The sequence below is a fragment of the Lepidothrix coronata genome, unplaced genomic scaffold (genome assembly GCF_001604755.1).
Source record: "Lepidothrix coronata isolate B3197 unplaced genomic scaffold, Lepidothrix_coronata-1.0 Scaffold14, whole genome shotgun sequence".
Lineage (NCBI taxonomy): Eukaryota > Metazoa > Chordata > Aves > Passeriformes > Pipridae > Lepidothrix > Lepidothrix coronata.
The window spans coordinates 2,143,893-2,163,903 of record NW_016690194.1 but is presented as its reverse complement, the minus strand read 5'-3'; the positions used below and the strand labels follow the sequence as shown (position 1 = coordinate 2,163,903).

Here is a 20,011-nt window from a genome sequence, read left to right as displayed (position 1 = left end):
AGGTCATTTGTGATCCTTCCATCTGTTCATTTACATTATCTTCAAGAGAATAGGGCTCTCTGCAGCAAAAGCAAATATTTCAGTGAACTAAGTGCTCAGACAGTGAACTGTTATTTCACATGTGTGTAGTGGGCATTAAAGATACAGGGAGAAAGATAATACCGTTTTTTCCAGTTTAACTTTGTTGTGCTGATAGCAGATAGGAAAGGCGAGTGACAACAGCAGCAAAAGCCAGCTTGCAAGGAATATTATTCTGAGGTATGCTGGGAATTGTATGTGTGAGATAAAATAATCTCAACTATATTGTGTTCTGCTGAGTTAGCATGAAAAATCATTTCGTAGCCTTCTTTAAAAACCTGTGTGCAAGCACAAACTGTATCCCTATGTATCTGGGTTTCACTGGGAAGAGAAATTCTCATTCCCACTCAACCAGAATTGGATTGATTTAGATGTGGTACATGAAACATGATCGGCACCGCAGCCCCTGTGCCTCCTATTGACAACATATTTTTTCTTTCTGTGTAGCAATACAGCCTTAGAATGCCAGTAATTGACAGCAATTTTTGCTAATTAAGTACTTAAAGAAATGCCACAAAAAGTAGTTTGTCTATTTAGTTGCTATGACTAAGATACAGAGACTTGAAAGGCAGGAGTCACTCAGGTCTAACAGTGATCTATTGTGTTGCAGTGCCACACAATAAAATTGTAATTTATTTTGAACACAGTCTAAAACTAAGTTAAAATCAATTCCTTTTAATGAAAATTCACAAGCTTCCAACATCATCTATGTATTGGAGAGACTGCTGGTCACTCACTGGTTCGTATTTCATATTATGCAGTGATTTTAAAAAATACAGTAGTATATTTGTTTTGATATTCTTTTGTATTTCAGATATTGTAAGAACATATCTTCTCATATGTAAGCATATATCTTCATGATGTTATTATAAAGTTTCCTATCACTTTTTATACTACTTTTCATTAAAAATGTATCTTTTTTAGTATAAGAGTTATATGGGAACAAATTACTTTTCCATTTCACTGTTCTGACGTTATGTTCTGCTGAGGATTTTTTCCAGTTTGTAACTGCATGTTAGTGATAAATTGTTTATATTTTTCTAAGCTTTATCTGTGTGTGTGTGTATATGTACATTGTACATATGTGTAATATCAGTCTAGTGAAAGGTGTCCCTGCCTGTGACAGGTGGGTATGACCTTCCAATCCAAACCATCTTTGTAATACAACAAAATGGTGTAATATGTAATATATCATGTATATATCACAGTATGTATAATATGCATGTATATAAATTGTATGTGCATGTATAAAAGGATTCTTCAGCTTATTTCTGAAGGACCTTTCTGAACTCAGGTAGGATTTACATTTTATGCATTTCCTTTCATCCCAATATGTCTACCTACGGTTTAAATATCTGCTTTTTTGGAGATGAAAAGCACATGCCATTTTCCTATGTTTTCAAAACTCTGCTCTAAGTAGCAGTATTTTTAAATTCAAGGTTGTTTCTAGTAAAACTGAAGTGATGACAGCAAGTTTGTGAGTATTACAGTATAGTTTTTTCTGTCTTAAATTACATTACAGAGGGGAAAATAGCTCCTAAGGAGGTAATTTCAAGCCACATTTTCTTTGAAAATATGTGAATGATTAAGGAGACTCTTTCCCCTCTGGTCTTATTTTGACCCTGTAAGACCTTGAACATATCTTGTATGATTCTGTAGTTTTGAATGTATAAACTTCACAGGTTGTTTAGTCTACAAGTGTCTGTACTTCAACTGCATGAGTGATTCCGCCTCTTGCTACTTGTCCCACTGCTAGAAGGAAATCTAGAAGATGCTTTGTAAAGTGCATAGGGCCTCCTTGAAGTAACTCAAGAGAGCTTCCTGTAAGCAAGTTAGAATTCCTAATGTACTTTTTCTGCAACTCAGATGCTGAAATTGAAAAATACTCTTTCCAGTCACACTGCTGAAGCATTCACAGAGCTTTGTTATGCAGGCATGAAACCAATAAACATTCTGTTTTCAGGTGTTCTTAGCTATCAAGCAAGGTGGGCAAAGCTGTACCCCAGGTGCTTGCAAACACTGATGTTTAAACCCGAACAATGAAATCAGGAACAATGAAGTTTCTTGTCCTTCTTGGTGTTTCAAGAAGCATATTCAACTCCTGAAATAACTGTAGTAAGTGCAGTTAGAGCTTCATACAGGATTATAAGAAACTGACCTGCTTTTTCAGTTTTTAAAATATGTCTCCTCTGTGCTTATTGCTGGCCTCTTCTAAAAAGTGATATGGGTTAATCTTGTCTGGAGGTACAGCGTATTGCAGTTGCAGCCTCCAGGACCTTCTAGTATTTCAGCTGTTGAAAATCATTATTTCTTAACTCCAGGAGTTTGTTTTGAGTCTATGCTAAACACAGCTTCAGAAACTACCATCTCAACAAAAAATAGTTTTAAACAGGTTTCATGTGAGATAGCTACAGTTTTCTTTCTCAGGGTGTTTCCTTAAATACAATTCATCAGAGATGAAGTGCCTGTTGTAGAGTTGTGCACTGTTGGTAATTTGTGCATGTCATTTGACAATAAAAGGTTTTAGCAGTAGAAAATCTTAGAGAGACAGTATCCGGTTAAGGATGGTGGATGTAAAGAGCTTCCATTTTCTAGTCTGTTGAAGGACCATGCATTTTTTTCTCTGGCTCTTCTGCACTGTAGTAGGATGTATCAGTCACTCACTTTCCTGCACTTTATCTAGCAAGGTGATTTTCTGGAGTGATGAACTTACCTCTCCTACCTCTTGTGTTTATCTTTGTGTTTTCCTTAGTCTCATGAAATTTGCATAATATACTTCTTTGGGATGACATGATCTCTGTAGCCTGGGTCCTGTGTTTGATGTGAAATATGTTGGGCTTTCATTATTTATGCCTTAAACTGGGAAGGAGTATTATATATATGAGAGTAAATGCTAATTTTATTTATGTATATATAAATATAGAGTAAAAGTAGCTTTTCCAAATAATAATGAGGGCTGAGTTTTGTCAGACTAGAAAACACTGGATTTATACTACTTTATTGTGTTCTTAATAAGTAATGAAATAAAATTAAGATTTGTATTTACAAAATGATATGCTATTGTTTCTTTAGGATTAGTTTTGCTGCTTTTATTCTATGAAGATACTTTGGCAGCTATTGCAGCAGAGGTGGGGGTTTTGTCCAGTCTGTGACTTAAGTGTTTCCAGTTTTTCTTTTAAACTGGAGCAGGTTCTGCAAGCAGACAAGCATCAAAGTAATTTTATTAAGGTCATAGTAATGCAGAAATTAAAGAAAACACATTTCTTCAGAAGCAACATTGCTTCTCTTATTTTTGAGCCACTTCTCATGACACTGAAACATATTCCTAATTATTTTATAAATGTCCAGAAACACACCTCAAGGGAGTGGATGTGGACCATTTGTCATTCACTTAGTCAGTCTTGGCTTTATCATTGCATTTTTGAAAATATTACAGGCCCATGGCAATAATGGTACCTGGTGCCAAATGCTAGGAGGAAACTATATTGAGAGAAGTATGCAGTGACAAAGTTAGACTGCAAGAATGTAGTGATGAAGCTTTCTCATACAGGAGCACACATACTGTAGCATACTGTCACAGTAACGTTGATTTAATGTACAATTTGAGATACTAGCTCTTGGACTCATATCTCAAATTTAACAGTGATAAACCACACGTTCTGCAAAAAGCCTACTTGGAATGTATTTAAGAACTGTCTTCTTGTTCAAAAATATTAACACATTTCCTTGACACATGGTGTTGGTGTAAAGGGGAAATTGTTTGCCTTATTACTAAATATATATTTTCCTGGTAAGGATTATATAACAACAAGCTACAAAATGGGAAAAACAAATGTGTTTCAAGTTTTCTGAGAGCATTATTATAGTTACAATGGAATTCTGAGATTAGGCTAGAAATTGTCTAGCAGGAGTGTAAATCACTTGAAATCACAAAGATAGTCCAGATGCTGAATAAGAAAGAGCGCTCTGAAAAATCACTTTTTAACAATTTCATTGAGCTCAAAAAGGAACAAACCTGATGAATGACATATTTGTAGCTAGGAATTATGTCATTGTGTCAAGGATGAGGCACTGTAAGAAAAATTCAGTCTTCTGCAGTGTGTCTGCTCTTCTGTGGAATGAGGAACAGAGGCCTCAGGCACTGCATGTTGAGTTAGGTGCTTCGTGTTTGGGCCTTGCAACAGACAGTGTTGGACAGATGTCTGTGCAAAGATACAAGTGGTGGGCTCCTTCTGTGGTGTAATAAAACATGGATTAATACTGCTAGTGTAGCATGAATATAAGATAGAGAATACAAAGGTGATCCAGTTGTAGAAATACTTTCATACAAAGTATTTTGGTTTTATACAAATACAAATTTTATCAACGCTGAAGGAGGAGGACAGCAATTTCCCTATCGAGGCTGCTATGATGAACACATCCAGTGCAAGATATCCAGAAAGATAATCAGTGGACTGGCAGACTTCTCCTGTGAAGACAGGCTGATAGAATAGGGGTTGTTCAGCCTGGAGAAGACGCCAGGGAGACCTAGCCTCTTCCAGCACCTAAAAAGGGCCTACAAGAAAGGTGGAGATGGACTTTTAACAAGGACAGGTAGTAACAGGCTTTAAACTGGAAAAAGGTAGACTTAGATTAGAAGATGGGAAGAAATTCTTTACTGTGAGGATGGTGAGATACTGGAACATGTTGTCCAGACAACTTGTGGATATTGCATCCCTGGAAGTGTTCAAGACCAGGCTGGAAGGGGCTCTGAGCAAGCTGGTCTAGTGGGAAGGGCCCCTACCTGTGCTAGTGGGGTTGGAACTAATTGATCTTTAATGTCCCTTCCAACCCAAGCCATTCTATGATTCTATAAACTGCTATATACTAAAAAGCATACATGAATACTATTTGTTGAAATTGTGGCCATGAGATGTAAATCACAATACTGATAGCCTGTATTTATCTCTCAGGGCCTATAGTTAAACTTATATGTGACTTAAAGGAAAAAAACTATGCATTCTTTGTTCCCTTTAATCTGTGATCTCTTTTGCATGGTATAATGAGAGAGGTGCGTGAGGATGAGGTGTCCATGGTAAAGGCTCTCTATTATAAAAAAAGCATGTTGCAGAGTAACTTCTCTTATTTAAACCTCACACCCCTGTGAGTCTAATTTTAGCCTCTGGTAACAGAGGTAGGAAAGAAACTGAAACACGTACTTTTGTCCACTTTGCAAGAACGCTGTAACACAGAACTTTTGCAAAGTAGGTGTTCGCATCTTGCTCTATTGGCTGCTTCCCTTAGCTCAAAAGTTCCTTTTATAACCAGCAAATTATTCACACAGTGACAATGCAAATGCAACTTTCTGCTATAGATCATTGTGCATCTAGACGTCCAGTTGTGTTTGTTTTGTATGGAAAAACACCATTTGGAGGGTCACCACAATTGTGATCAGTAACGCAACCTTAGTTGCTTGACAGGGTTTTAAAATATGCTTTACCAGCATCTCCTGCTAAAGATCAACGTATTTGAAATAACCATACAGGAGGATTTTTCCCAATATTGCATGTACTGCAAAAAGTAGAAGCAGTGTTTATTACCTTGCTGAACTTTTGGCATATTTGTTTGCTTTTGTAGAGCTTTCATCTCTTTATTAAGCTATAGTACTGAAGTATTATCTCCCTTTCCTCTGAAATGTTATCTCCCTCTCCTCTGATTTCCTGTGAAAGTCTCTCATACTTGGCACCAGAATTCTTTGCCTAATGGCTCTTGTTTTAGCCAAAATTATGCATGCAGTTAATAGTTTAGGTGGATCCATCTGCAAATATTGCAGTATTTGATGTGTTCCTCACAGAGATGCATTAAACTATGCAGTGGCTAAAACACGTGCACACACGCACACACACATATATATATGTATATATATGGAAAAGTGGTTGGAATTGTGTGGGGGGTGTGGTTTTCATTTGTTTGTTTTCCTTAATTAAAGAAATGAAAAAAGTTTATTTTCTTTGCTCTCTTCCCTACAACATAACTTTATACTATCAGCTGTTTATTGATTTTTTTTAATATATTTTTTCCCTTCCTGAGTATCCTTTTGACTGTTCAAATTTAATTGCACTGAAGGCCTGTTTTTAGTAGACCAAAGCAGAAAGCCTTTCCTGTGCATGTGTTTCCTATTAACATGTGTTTTCCTTCTACTTTGGCTCCCTTGCTCTTCATCCACTACTGCTTCCCATTCCTCCTTTCCTCACAGTTCCACTGTGCACAGTCTTTTATTGTGTCTCTCCCTCCCCTTCTTGCCTGTTTTTCTCTTTATGTTTCTTTTCTTTCCTATCCCACATTGCTCATGTGTTCACTTGCACCCTTCCTGTCTGTTTTATGCATAGAAGTCTTCAAAGTGAAAAAATGTTTTTCAGATGGATTTAGTTTTCTTCTTGCAGTAAGGGCATAAACAGTGCAAAGGAAAGGAACAAAGTGAAGAGTAGTCCACAGAGAGTTTCAGTAACTTAATTTCTGAGCAAAGAAGGGTACACTCTCCTGTGCCATGTGAGAGACATCTCATGGAGGTATGAAATGCCCCTAGAGATTCTTCTTCTGTCCACCCACCCTGATATATGTCAGCTCTTGGGAGCTGTATTTGTTTGCGAAGTACCTGTGCTACCTTAAACTCGATAGTATGGAAGAAGATCCTTCCAAACTTGAGTTTGGGGCCTGCTGGGCCCATTGATGCAAGAGGTTGTTCAGAGACAGGTGTACCAAAACAGACAAATTGTTTGGTAGAACAAGTGATCAAGGATTATTTGATTAGAAAACTTCATTATTACTGCCATGACTTGGAGAAACTTCTGAGTGAAGCATCTACCGAAAAAACATTGCTTGACTACTGCCTTGTCCCTGTGAGGGGGGAGTGATTTGCCATCTGCTGCAGGGTTAAGTCTGTGTGTCTTTTTTTCTGATTTGCTAGCCATCACCCTAGCAAGTCCTTCATCCTCTTGCGCAAAAATGTAAGCTCAGACCTGTATCTTCAAAGTAGTACTTTGTACTGAAAACTATTTCCTTTGAAGGGACATATTGATAGTGTCCAGTTTTTCCAGCTTTTATGCCAGACCAGTGTTAGCCACTGCTTGTTAAACCAGCTTTTTTTAATGTGATGACAGCACCTTCAGTCTGGCCTTGTGAGGCTTCTTAGTATCTAGCCTTCCTCTCTGTCACTCTCCCATGTACATACACTAAGTTGCAGACAGACACAAAAACACACTAGCCAGAGCATCTCAGTAAAGGTTTGTAGCTTATCTCCCAATTGTCTTCTTAAATGGCTTGTTCACACTACCATCACCACTTCTGTAACAACCTGATGCACCTGTTCCTGCAATGAGGGGACAATCTGTCTGTCCTGGGGCTATCCTTGCTGCTAGAATGATAATGAAGGGTAAGCAAGCAGGATAGTCTTGCTGGTTTTTACTTGCTGTTTTCTTGCTCTTTATTTGGTGGTCCATGGTAATTAGTATTGGGCTACCGTTCAGTGCTCTTATAATTGTGTCATATTGCAAGTAAAACTGAAGACCAGTCTCTTTACTTCTATAAAGTAGAAGCATAGGTATCTAGACTAAAATAATAATGAATATCCCTTTTCTCTTACCTAGCTAATCATCAGGCTGCTTATTCCATTATTCTCCAAAATAGAGAGGTTCAGGGACTACAGTCTGCTAACAGTGAGTATTGAAAGGCAATTTTTTATAAATACATCTAAAAATATGTGTTGTTCAGCATACTGACGTTTGTCACCTTGGACAAAAATTCCCAACCCAGTAGGCTGAAAAAGGTATTTAATTTATTTAATCAGATGTTCCAGCTGATTAATCCCAAGTAAGGCTTATCAGAAAATGGACCATTGCATTGTATAGTTTAAATCGTAAGAACACTCTGTTCCTGGGGGAACACACTGACAAAATTGCGAGGGGTTTTTTCCACTTCACTTTATGGAACCTTTATAATGTTCGTAGCCATCTTGATGGAATTTCAGTCTTTTTCTTGTTAATGATTCATGAAACAGTATACACTGAGCAAAAATGTGATTACTGGTGTGTGTGGTTTTTTATTTCTAAACAGTGAAAGCTGAATTTTTACCTTTTGAAAACCCTGGTGTGGGCTATTAACTGACTTACAGATAATAATGTATGCCTTTTCTAACCTACTCATAATGATGCTTTTAACCCAGTTATAATGATGCATTGAGAGATGTAGATAGTGTTTCAGGGAGCTTTTGTGTGAAGGAAGGAGATGGGTGTTCAAGCCTCTCAAGAATTCAGAGACCTCTTTCATTTGCAGGAAAACTCACACCAATCTCCCTTGGGAGAGCTCACAGGTTGGTGTCAGGCTGTGTATGGTCCTGCTACTAAGAGATCACTCGCTGCTTACTCTTGTTGCTGGTGGTGAACTGTTTTCTTTTCAAGTCCCATTTGCGTGATGTTCATGGACTTATTGTGTTGGAAAAGCTAATTTATATGCAGATGTATTCTTTACTTATAGTGATTGCTTAATTTTTAATTAATTAAAATATTAATATAATAATATATTAATATTATTTACAGCTAGACTATTTAAAAAAAAACCCAGCTAGTAGTTTGCAAAGAATTTCCTGGGGAGGAAGACTGTGGTGGTGCTTATATATTGTTTCTGAACTTACTTTTTTTTAATACAAAAATGTTCATAGTGGTGCAACTCTATGTGGAGTATAAACCACATCTGAAAAATAATAGACTGTTTCAGAATTGGCAAAAACATTTAGTAATGACTTCATTTTACTTTCTTGCTGCCAAAAATGTTCAGGAACAGGTTTTTCAGTTTGGTTTGGTGAGTGAAATACTGTTGGAAAACAATTTGCTTACGTCATTTGGCTGTAAATAACTACTTAAAAACGTTTATTTGAAAACATTTGTATTGCCATTTAAAAATTATATGACTAAGTGTCCATAGCTTAAAACAGCTGTACGTGCTTCTTAACAAGATATATCTCATGTTTCTTAATGTCAGTAGGGTAGGTATGTATGTTGATATGTTTTGGTTTCATAAAGTAAAGAGCAAATATGTTGATAATTCAGATGAGTGCCAAAGCATACTGTTGGGAGAATAAGTAGTCAGTTGCCCATTCTGCTCTGTCCATCGAAGACTGCCTTGGAGAACGGAAGTATATGATTACTTATAAGGGCAGTAGTAACCTTTACATTTAAGCAGACATATTCCAGTCAGAGAATGGAATAACTTCTTTAAAATACTGGCAGTTCTTTTCGTGTACATATTGGTGCAGTTCTGCTCCAGTGGCTGTAAAATGTCTGTCCTGGTTTGATGGCAACTAGATAGGAGCTGTGACAAATAGCAGTATTTCCTTACATGCTGAGCAGTTCTTTCTTTAACTGGCTTCAGAATTATATTTTATTACATTAGTCTGTTTTTTGGAGCTACTCTTGTCTGATGCAGCTTCTGAAATTATTTTTTTCTCCCTTGAAGCTTTCTTGATAGTTTAAAAAGAAACACATTAGAAAGCTCCTTTATACCAAGAAGACTCCAGTTTTTTTTCTTTATCGGACATGTAATAAAATGGGATAATGGTTTCCTTTTCTATAGCTTTGCAAGTGATTTGGGAAAGGCATCTGAGGAACTTTTACTCTATAGGAAACTGAGAGCTCTTAATGTAATCAAAGGAATTTTGGCAATGTAGGATTTGTTCTGTGCTGAGGCTAGTCCAAGACAGTTTTTAAAAATTCTTTTCAAGAACAAAGTGAGCTTTCAGTTAAATGCTTACTAAAATTAAGTTGGAGAGGTCCAAGTAAAACTTCTACTAATTGCAGATTTAACCTTCCTAGAGTGGTGGTTTTTTTTAATTCCTTGTAATAGATTTTATTATTCAGTAGAGTAACTTAGAGTGTCTCTCATCTGAATTTAGATGTAACTATTGAATTTGGTGCTTACATCAGTCTTCTATGCCCATTCTTGAGTGACCTTATTTTTCACACAAGCTAGACACCTGAAAAACAAATTGCTGTTTAAATACACATTTGGAAACCTAACCTTAGCTGTGCCTTACTGTAGCTATTTCCCCCAAGCTAATCTTGACCTCAGTTCTGGTCTGCCCCATCAGGCACTGCTGCTAACACTTCTTTCCATCTCCCTCAGTCTTGCTTCCTGATACTGTCACTAGTGGAATGGTGACTTTGAAGTTACACTAAATTATGTGAATGATTGAAACAACTGAGGCAATCAGTCTCTCCTCCGTCATGGACCAGGGGTCTAATAGGTTGTATCACCTTCCTCATCCCCTTCCCAGTTTCTTCTTGAACTCAGGTCTGAACATGTCAAAGCTGTGCTTGCTGTTGTAAGGAGTTCCATTAGGATTAATATTCTTTGTTAGGTTACTTTTTTGTTAGTTTGATTGTATAGGTGAGTTCTTCTGGGGCTGGAGTAGCACTGTGCATAATAAGGATGCCAGCAAATGTGTGCTTGGAAGGCAGGACTATAGCAGCACCAGCCTGGATGAGCTGAAATTGTTGTAGATACCTTGTCTGAGTGATACATGGTAACACTAAGGAAACCAGGAGTAATCATGACAGAGTATCCAGGTATTTCCCTTCCTTCCAGACACTACCAACTACTTTGTATGTCTAATCTGTAAAAAAATCTCCGATATTACCTGTCACATTCTCCTAGGTAATCTGTTCCACTCTTCAGCTGTCTTTTTGTGGCTATATGGAATGGTTCTCAAATGGAGACAAAAATGTGATTTTAAAAGACTTGAATTTCTTAGATAATCTAACTGCTGAGCAGCTTAATTTAGCTAGCATTCAGTAAAAGTTGTATGTACAAAAATTATATTTGCAGGACCCAGGGTAAGAAAGCATAGAGAACTTGAAGATCACAATAATCCACTCCAGCACTGAGATCAGTGTTTCCATGACATATCCTTCTGCAAACTTCATTGTGATTAATTACATGCTAATATGCAAATGGACTGAATAATTCCCAGTAGTGTTTCATTTACGAGTTGCCTGTGTAGAACTGATAAACAAATTATGCCATCTGTTTTAGTGCACGTGAATTATTTTAACTGTAGCTTTTGTGTGTTGTCCACTCAAAATCTCTTTTGGAATGTTCCTTTAAGCAAATAATTTCTATTATCTTTTTTTTTTATTATGTTGTTCTGTTGTAAACTTATGATCGCATAACAATTTTGAGTTGGTGAAGAAAAGTACGATGTGGTTGACCTTCTGTTGAGGTGGAAAAATGTGGATGGGTAAAGAGATAAATGTCTCAAAATAGAGCATTACAACTGTTGTGAAGTTCTTATTGTTACATACATATTTCTTATCAAAGTAACTTGTCCTGTGCTTTTCTACTTTTTTATCTTCCATGTTCACTCTATTCTTTTTATACTTAGCTTTCTCCGAGGTCCATCTGACCTATTTTTCTTTTTCCTCTGACTCTTTCTGGAGTTTCAGATTACTAAAATTCCTCTTTTATATATACTCCCCACCCAGCAAGGTGGGACTGTTTTTGTCTCTGTTTGTGTCATTCATTTAGAAATTAGTAACACTTTCACTGACCTTGTTTTTGCCATATACGAGGTGTCATTTCCCATGGAGCTTACCTACTGATTATATGAGTGATGCAGCTTGCCTTGCTTTCCTCCCAAAAAATCATGACCACAGTGTTACATGATCCCTGTCATTCTATTTTTCATGTACCATTGAAGGCAAATGTGGACGAATTTTCCCATTGCTTGTTCTTTTTGCTCTCCTTATCAACCATTTGTCTTGACATGCTGGAGTATTTTATTGGACACCATGCATTATGTGCTGGTGTTATCTCAAAGTGCAGTGTCTGGTATGTGTTAGGAACATTAGCCCATTGCCATATCAAAGTTGCCAAAGTAAAAGAACAGAACTTTGACTCTGGGCTCTGCAATGACTTCTACCTGTGCCCTTCACTGTGATACTACCCTAACTTCTATTGCATACAGTTGTATATAGCATGGAGACGTGTCCTTCTTTCTTGTGTTTCAGAAACCCTATCTTGACAATTTTATTAATTTTATTGATTCCGGATGGCTTTATAGGAAGATGGCTAGTCTTCTAAAAACTACTGTTGTTGGCACATGAGTATTGTTGTTGTTGAAGTCAGTATTGTGAAAACCTGAGTAGCAATTGGGAAGTCTTCTTTGGCTACATACAAATATCCCTTTCTACTTTTTGTGCGTTCAGACTGTTACAAAATAATGTGAAATTAATGGAAACATTTCACTTTGTAAAAGGAGGGCCTGTTAGCAGTTTTGCAAAATACACAATGTGACGTCATTTAAGTCAGAGATCAAATGTTTGTTCTTTCTCATTGCTGATCTGAGGTCAGTGATTTGAATAAGTCCCTTAGTTCTTAATACATCAACACCATGTACTATGCAGTAGAAAGTTTGTTCTGCTTTTACAGGTGGTGTTTGGAAAGATGTAAGAGATCCTTAGGGAAGAGCAGAAGGCACAACAGCTGACAGTAGAAGTTAAATAGGCTAATAGGGAGTAGAAGAGTGAGATAGATTTAAGACTTTGAATGAAGCTCTGATCTGTAAAGTCATGGAGGAGAAAAAAAGCAACTCACCTATTCTGAGAGGGTTTTTACACGTTATCTATGAGATGCAGAATTAAAAAACCACAGAAGTTACAAATGCAAAGAAATGTGGGGTTTTTTTGAAGGAGTATAGTATGCTGTGTTTTCAAGGACTTCTACACTTTGATTCCTTCAATAAATTTGCAGTTTCATTTCCCTCCTTGTAAGTAAGTTTTCATCTGAAAAAATCATGGCAGATTATTTTTGAAACAAAAAATGTGATTTGTTACAGAAAATAAAATACGTAGCTATAGTTTGTGCTGTTGTTGTGACTGTCTGTATGACCCTGGATATTTCAGTTGTAGTGTGTTTGCCTTGAAGAACAGGGTAATGCACAAAGAGTACCATTTTAAATGGAAGAGGAAGGAACTCTTGTAGGTTGTCGAATCTCCCGGGTTATCAGACTATATTCTGAGTGTTTGTAACCTTTGATAGAGGTGATACTTGCTGAAGTTCTATATTGCTTCTCCTGTTATTACTGTTTTAAAAGAAATCCAAATACTGTGCCATGTTTCTGAAAATAAGGGGGGCACTGTAGAAATCAAACAGTCTCAGAATCTTAGCATTGTACCCAGATTAGTTGCTGAGAGACTAAGAGGTCTGGTAGGGCACTGAAACTAATGTGTGTTATCAAACTAGGTAAATAAAGGTGGTGTGAACAGCTAGAAGAACAGTGCAAATGGCAGTTGTGTGATGGTTTTTGCTTGCTGCTTTCTCTATAGCCTTCATGCTGTCCTGATGGTATCATGAAGACCATGAGAAGGAGGAGAAGATTTTTTTTCCCTTTTACTTTAGTGGTGAATTTCATTACTTTGCATACTACTTTTGATTTTCACCTTCCTCTTATTTTTGGGGCAAAATAAAAGAAGAAACCAGATTGGTAGACTAATCGGGACTTGAAACTGAACGATACGATCAGGGTTGTCATTGAATTTTTAATTTTTTTTTTGTTAGGCATCACGATTTCTGGTCTGCTTTTTTTTAGCTGTTCACTCTGAAATTGTTCATCCTAGCATTAATTAACAAGACCAGCCTTTTCCAGTTTTCGCTAGGGCAAAAACAGTACCATCACAAATTTCACCCAGATTCAATTTTCAGTTGCTATTAAAACCTCCATAACCAGTTGAGTCTAGGGAGAACTTGACAAATTAACAGACTTAAAAATTTTGGGGTTTTCATCCCTTTTTTTCCTCCCTATCCTTTACAATTCATACAATACATATTTTTTTTCTTCTTGATAGGCAGAAAGGGTAGATTATTTTTTTTAATTATTCTTTTATAGTGGCATAAATTAATGGTATCTACAATGCAGTAAAACGTTTGCTCTACTTTTACAGTGGTGCCTGGAAAGGCATAAGAGATCCCTCAGTGCTGCTTGGAAGAATCACAGCAGTTGACAGTAGAGGTTTAATAGGCTGACAGGCATTATAGGAACCAGGTGGACTAAATACTCTCAGACTGAAGCTCTAAATTTAAAAACTCATGGAGGAAAAAAAAGGGTTTTTCAGATTTGAAGCTTTTTCTGAATTTTTAATGATTGTTGATTGCATTGCAGTAAGTAAAACTTACTTCATTCTCAGGATATATTTGTTTTAAAATATATATTAACTCTTATTCCTTAGATGTTTCAGGTATGGGGGCATAAAGTTAGATCTTAGATGGCTACATGACTTTTGGTACAAAGTGAATCCACTGCACAAACTAGTGTTTGGGATATTATTTTCAAAAAATAGAAGGAGAAAAAAAGAAGAAAAATAGATAGCTGAACTGTATATATATATATTTTCTTATAACTAAGTGGCCACAATTTTTATTTGAGGGCTCTGTAACTACCCGAACACTCATGTACAACGAATGTTCTCTGACATTAAAAGACACAAGGTTTTTGGAGAGGGGGTTAACATGATGACTGTTGAGAAAGCTGTAGGATCTCTGACATGTTGCCCCTTTTTCTCACTCTGTGCACTGCACTAAATTATGTTTCCTTTCACTTGTTTACTTCTGCTTATTGGCATTCCGCCTAGCAATGCTTACAGGTTTTTAAACACCATTCTGCATTGTCTGGTAACCTCAGAAAGAAGGCAATTAAATAATAAAAATTATAGTCAGCATTGTTTTAAAGCATGAAGAGAAGCTCTGTAAAGAAGCCAAAATGTAACAAAACCAATATATGGCACACTATTCATATGATGTTAACAACTGCTCTGCCTCCTCTGAAAATAGTGCTGATAGCGTGCTGATATTTTTAACTGGATTTCCTATGGAAACAATGTGTATGTAGGCAATTTGTATGTGTGTTAGAGGATGTTTTGTGTGTCCCAAGCCCCTTCATTTTCAAATAATCTGATAAATAATCCTACTGTTCGAATTCTACTGGAGAGGGAAGGGGAAAAACTATTGTCAATTCTGGCTGACCTAAATTTGTCAACTAAATTTGACAGTGGTCTAGAGTACCAGCAAGTTTCATGGAAAAACAGACATGACAAGATGATATCTAATTTGGAAATTCGGTGCTGATGTGCATATCATATTAGCTGGCAAAGAATCCAGACAAGAGGAAGACTTTGTAGATGCATCATCTGTAAGAGAAGTTTGTTTGGTGCTTAAGAAGTTATGAGCTCTAGTCATTATAATTTCAGAGAAGTAAGAGAGTACCATTTGATCTTAGACCTGCTTTCAGGTAGCTCCAAGAATACTGTGAATGGTTTTGGAGTACTTCAGATGGAGGGAAACACAAGAGAACAAATACAAAAAGAGTAACTTTTCATTAATGACTATGTGTTCATGGATTTCTTCCACTGTAGAGCAGTTTTGGTTTAGAAGTTTTGCCCCTTCTGGCAAAACTTTGTGTAACAGTTTCACACTGGAGCTGAAACTGAACTATGTGTGACTGTCTTCTATCAAGTGTTTTGGTAGAAGAATGTTGCCATATAGATCTACAAGTCCTTTTAGTGAATTGAGGAACTGACTTTAGAAGCTACTCTTACAACTTCAGCAAGGAGAAGTATGCTTGGACAAATCTCACCAGTTAAAGTGAATTTTGCAGTAAAGGAAATGGTTTTCATAGTTATATTAGAAGATACTGCTTTAAAATAGTAACAGCAGAAGACAAGGGCTACCAAGGAATTTAACCTGCCATTTCTTTTTAATGGAATACACTGTAAATACTGTTTATAGAACCAGAAATTCCTGTCAACATCCTTACATGTTGTGCTAACAAACTATTATCAAGCGTGCAGTTTTGTTTTGTAAACTTCCAGTTACTTAGGACAGATAAAATTAGTCTGATCATCTTATTTTGTCTGATGCTGACTTAGTATCATTGGTATGAATTTAATATAAGATTCTGTGTACTTTTCTGAGAAGTCATCTGCCACATTCTGGGAGTTCTGTGTCTTCCCAGAGGAAGAGAACTGTTTAAGGATTAGAAAGTGAGCAAATAAACAGGTATCTGTAATGCACAGAAATATGAGAAGCATTAATTCCAAAATTGTGTATTTCATCCCAATGCATTCACTTAAACAACAACAACAACAACAAAAAACCAAACCCCCCAAAAAATCCAGTTGTGTATTTCAGACTCTCAGAGATGAAAAACCTGTACCACTAAAGTGTCGTTTCATTTTGTTTTGGTTTGGTTTTTTACTCCTCATATTTAAAATTATAGATTATGCCTTGTGAGAAGTTATCAATATGTTTGCTTTCAAGTGAGGTTTCTCTTTTTGAATGTACTAACTCACTGTAGAAGCCTGCCAGCAGTACACCTGGGGATATGTCTGTGTTAAAAGTTAGGAAAACTGTTTAAACTTTGACTATCAGCCTGGACAAGACAGCACGTGTAGTGAAAAGCTACGTGGCTTTTATTTGGAATGTGATTCCTAAAGAAGCCTGTTTTATTAGTGCTTCTAACGAAGGATTTATCTAAGAAAATTATCTAAATATGTTAAGAAATGCATTCTTCAAATATTGTTTTCTTGATAATTGAAAGAAGGCAGAACTGATTTTGGGTTGGATGAACTAATGCATGAGGCCTGTAGGAACCTAGGAATAGCATTTTTCGTTGGCTTTCACTGAAGTTGTTGGAAATTTTAAAGTTAACTTGAAATTGAGCTGAGAGGCCATTCAGGTATTAGTACCAGTACCTATATCTGGGCCTAAGCAATTAAGGTTATATAAAAACATATAGTTACTTATAATCTGCCAAAATGAATGCCTTAAGCTGTTAGTAAAAGATTAATTTCAACTGTATAAGGAAAATGCAATTAAAAACTCAAAGCTGGGTAGGAAGCTTGCATTTGCTGTCAACCATCTCAGTTCTCAAAACTCTGGCTGCATGGTAGGCAGGGTGGTGCTGACATAGTGGGCTTTTGGATGATCAGAGAAATTAAACAGGTATCCCTGTAGCTCCAAGGGAAAATGTGTAGGGCACTTTTCCTTGAGAGTCATGGAAATTGCAGTTTGTGTTAGTTAAGAAGCATATGATTCAATGATTCCAGTGTGGGAAACTAAACTGTGAAACACAGGGTTGTTTTTTTTTTTTTTGTCTGAACTCTACATTACGTACATGTGATTCTTTCGAGAATGCATTTAGGACTAGGAGTTGTTCAGAGCACAGGGTTGGAACCAAAGGCTGTAAACTTGTGTCTCAGCAACTGAATGTCATAAAAGCTTTTGCTGCACAGAAGAATCACGACCAAAGTGTGGACTCTTTAAAAATAGTCTCTAAATTTCTTCTCTGCTCAGGAAAGCAGCACCCCATCATGTCTAATGGCAACTTGGAAGAGAAGACAAACGCAGTCACTTTGACATTCTCCCTTCCTTCTCCTTCTCCCAGCTCTGTATGCTGACCACAACACCATATAGTCTGGGATATCCCTTGGATCAGTCGGGATCAGCTGTTCTGGCTGTGTTCTCTCCCGACTCCTTGTGCACCCCCAGCCCACTGGCTGGTGGAGTGTAGTGAGGAGCAGAAAATGCCTTGACTCTGTGTAAGTGCTGCTCAGGAGTAGAAAACATCCCTGAATTATCAGCACTGTTTTCAGCACAAATCCAAAACATAATGCCATACTAGCTTACTGTGATGAAAATTAACTCTATCCCAGCCAAAGCTAGCACACTACGGTATTTTTGAGATGAAATGTTTTCTTCCTCTACTTGTCCCTGCCCTGCGTCTTACTTTACTGTGCACCTGTCCTTTTTCAGATGCAGAGATTTAATGCTTTAGTTACTGTAGTTTCCTGCTATTGTAACAAGTAAGAAAATAGTTGTAGCTTAGCCTAGAAGTGGGTCCAAGACTGTAACTCATGACCTGTCTTTGAACTGTTAAACCTCGTCAGAATTGAGACAGTAGCTCTTGCTCTGCACATTGTAAAGCATAAGACAAAGCACCATGTACGATTTCAGTCGATTTAGAGCAGGGAGAAAATACACAAAGTAATACTTGTTTTGCAAAAGTTGTTAGCATGGAACAGGAGATGGTTGTTACAGCAAAGATTTTAAAAGATTTTAATACAACCACAGTTGTTAGAGCTGTGTGTTCTGTTTCTCAAAAGGTTAGGAATCAAAATAATTCTATGCTAGATGTCTCTAGGAAATAACTTGGCACATATAGGGAAAATTTACCTTCTTTAGGGTGTATGAGTTTTTGTACTTGGTAGTTACAGAACATGGCCTCTCATTGGCAGTATATTTTCACATGAAAGAAGTGTTCTTAAATAATTTGTCTGTCTATTCAGGGAAAAAATCAGGCTTTTCTTCCATGTTTGGCACAAGTGCTTTCTTCAGCTAACTTATGGAAAGAAAGTAAGTTAGCTGTTGCATTCATGTTTGCATCCCACGTTGCATTTATATTTAGCTTTTCTGAGTATGTGTGAGGATATTTTAGGAAGTTTGGGGTATAGTAGAACATCATATTATATCATTAGTCTTGGATGGTATGTGGAGAACAACAGGTTGGGGTGGTTTGGTGTTTTTACTCAGGGATCAGTTGATTAAACAGTCTTCTATTAGTGATTAAAATTACATTTCTTTTCCTACAAAAGCTGTTTTAATGAGTTCTTGATGCCTGTGTTCAGGTATTGATAGAGTTACAAGCATGGATTAGTATTAATATTAAATGTGTGGATCATCATCATGGCTAGGCTTCGCGAACAAAGATTTAGGAAGGCTCTATCCACGTTTGTTACAAGCACGCTGGTGGCTTATGAGGCCAATACGAGACAGACATATCCGATTGCAAAAGGCACAGCAGAAAGATTCCTTAGGTGGTATATTCAGCAAGACACAATTCTTTCTGCGTTGCCTTTTCTCCTCGAGAGTGATCCTGCGTGTGTTCTCGAAGGAGACAGCTGCGTTATAGATGGTGTGTCTCCAGGCCTCCCGATTGGAGGCCAGAGTAGACCAGTTATGGTGATCAATATGGCCAAGGCTGAGATGTTGTTTCAGGGAGTCCTTGTATCTTCTCTTCGGGGCTCCTCTCTTGCGGCAGCCAGTGGCAAGTTCACCATAGAGCAGGATCTTAGGGAGGCGGTGGTCCTTCATCCTGGAGACTTGCCCTGCCCAACACAGCTGTGTTCTCAGCAACATGGCCTCAATACTTGTGACTGTTGCTTGTTCTAGAACAGAATGTGTGGATATAGGTAAGCTAAATAAACTACACACGATTTTAAAAGCTATCAAAACTGAGTTGTTGCCTTTAAGTTGTAGTTCAATGTGTAGTATATTGCTAATGCACATCCAAATAAAGGAATTATTAAGACACATTACTTGCGTGAAGGCTACAAAGAAGAATGCAATAACCTGCAGTAGGAAAATACTGGTATGTAATGTTGGAAGAGGGATTTTCTCTGGGGAGGCAGTGTTTTCTTCTCAGAAAATCCAGGTTTCTATTTGTTGTCCCCTTTTTTTTTTGGCTCAGGTGCTTCTCTGAAGAGAAGGAAAATACTGACTGAAGCCTTTTTAAAAGGTTTCTTGCTGGTGTTAAGTACACTCTTCAGATTACTGACAACTAAATTAAGTGAATGATGCCTGAGAACACTTTTTTAAAATCAATTTTTAGTTATGTACAAGATGCTATTGTACTGATTAAAGACAAATGAGATTTTTTTTTCTTCTGCTGTATTTGAAGAATAGCTTTACTGATGTGACTTAAAATGGATATGAGATGAGCGGGAGGGTTGATTTCAAAGAGGTATCAGGTAGCATCTGATGCATAATATTTTCTCATATGTTTAGTCAACCCATTTAGACGATGAAATAGATCACCTCAACAAGACTACTCACAGAAATCATGCTGATAGTA

The 20,011-nt window shown here is 37.1% G+C and overlaps 1 protein-coding gene across 3 annotated transcripts in view; it reads left to right on the top strand.

Moving 5' to 3' along the window:
* PIP5K1B (phosphatidylinositol-4-phosphate 5-kinase type 1 beta) overlaps window positions 1-20,011 on the top strand; it is a 108,876-nt gene that overhangs the window by 16,385 nt on the left and 72,480 nt on the right. The window lies entirely within an intron of this gene.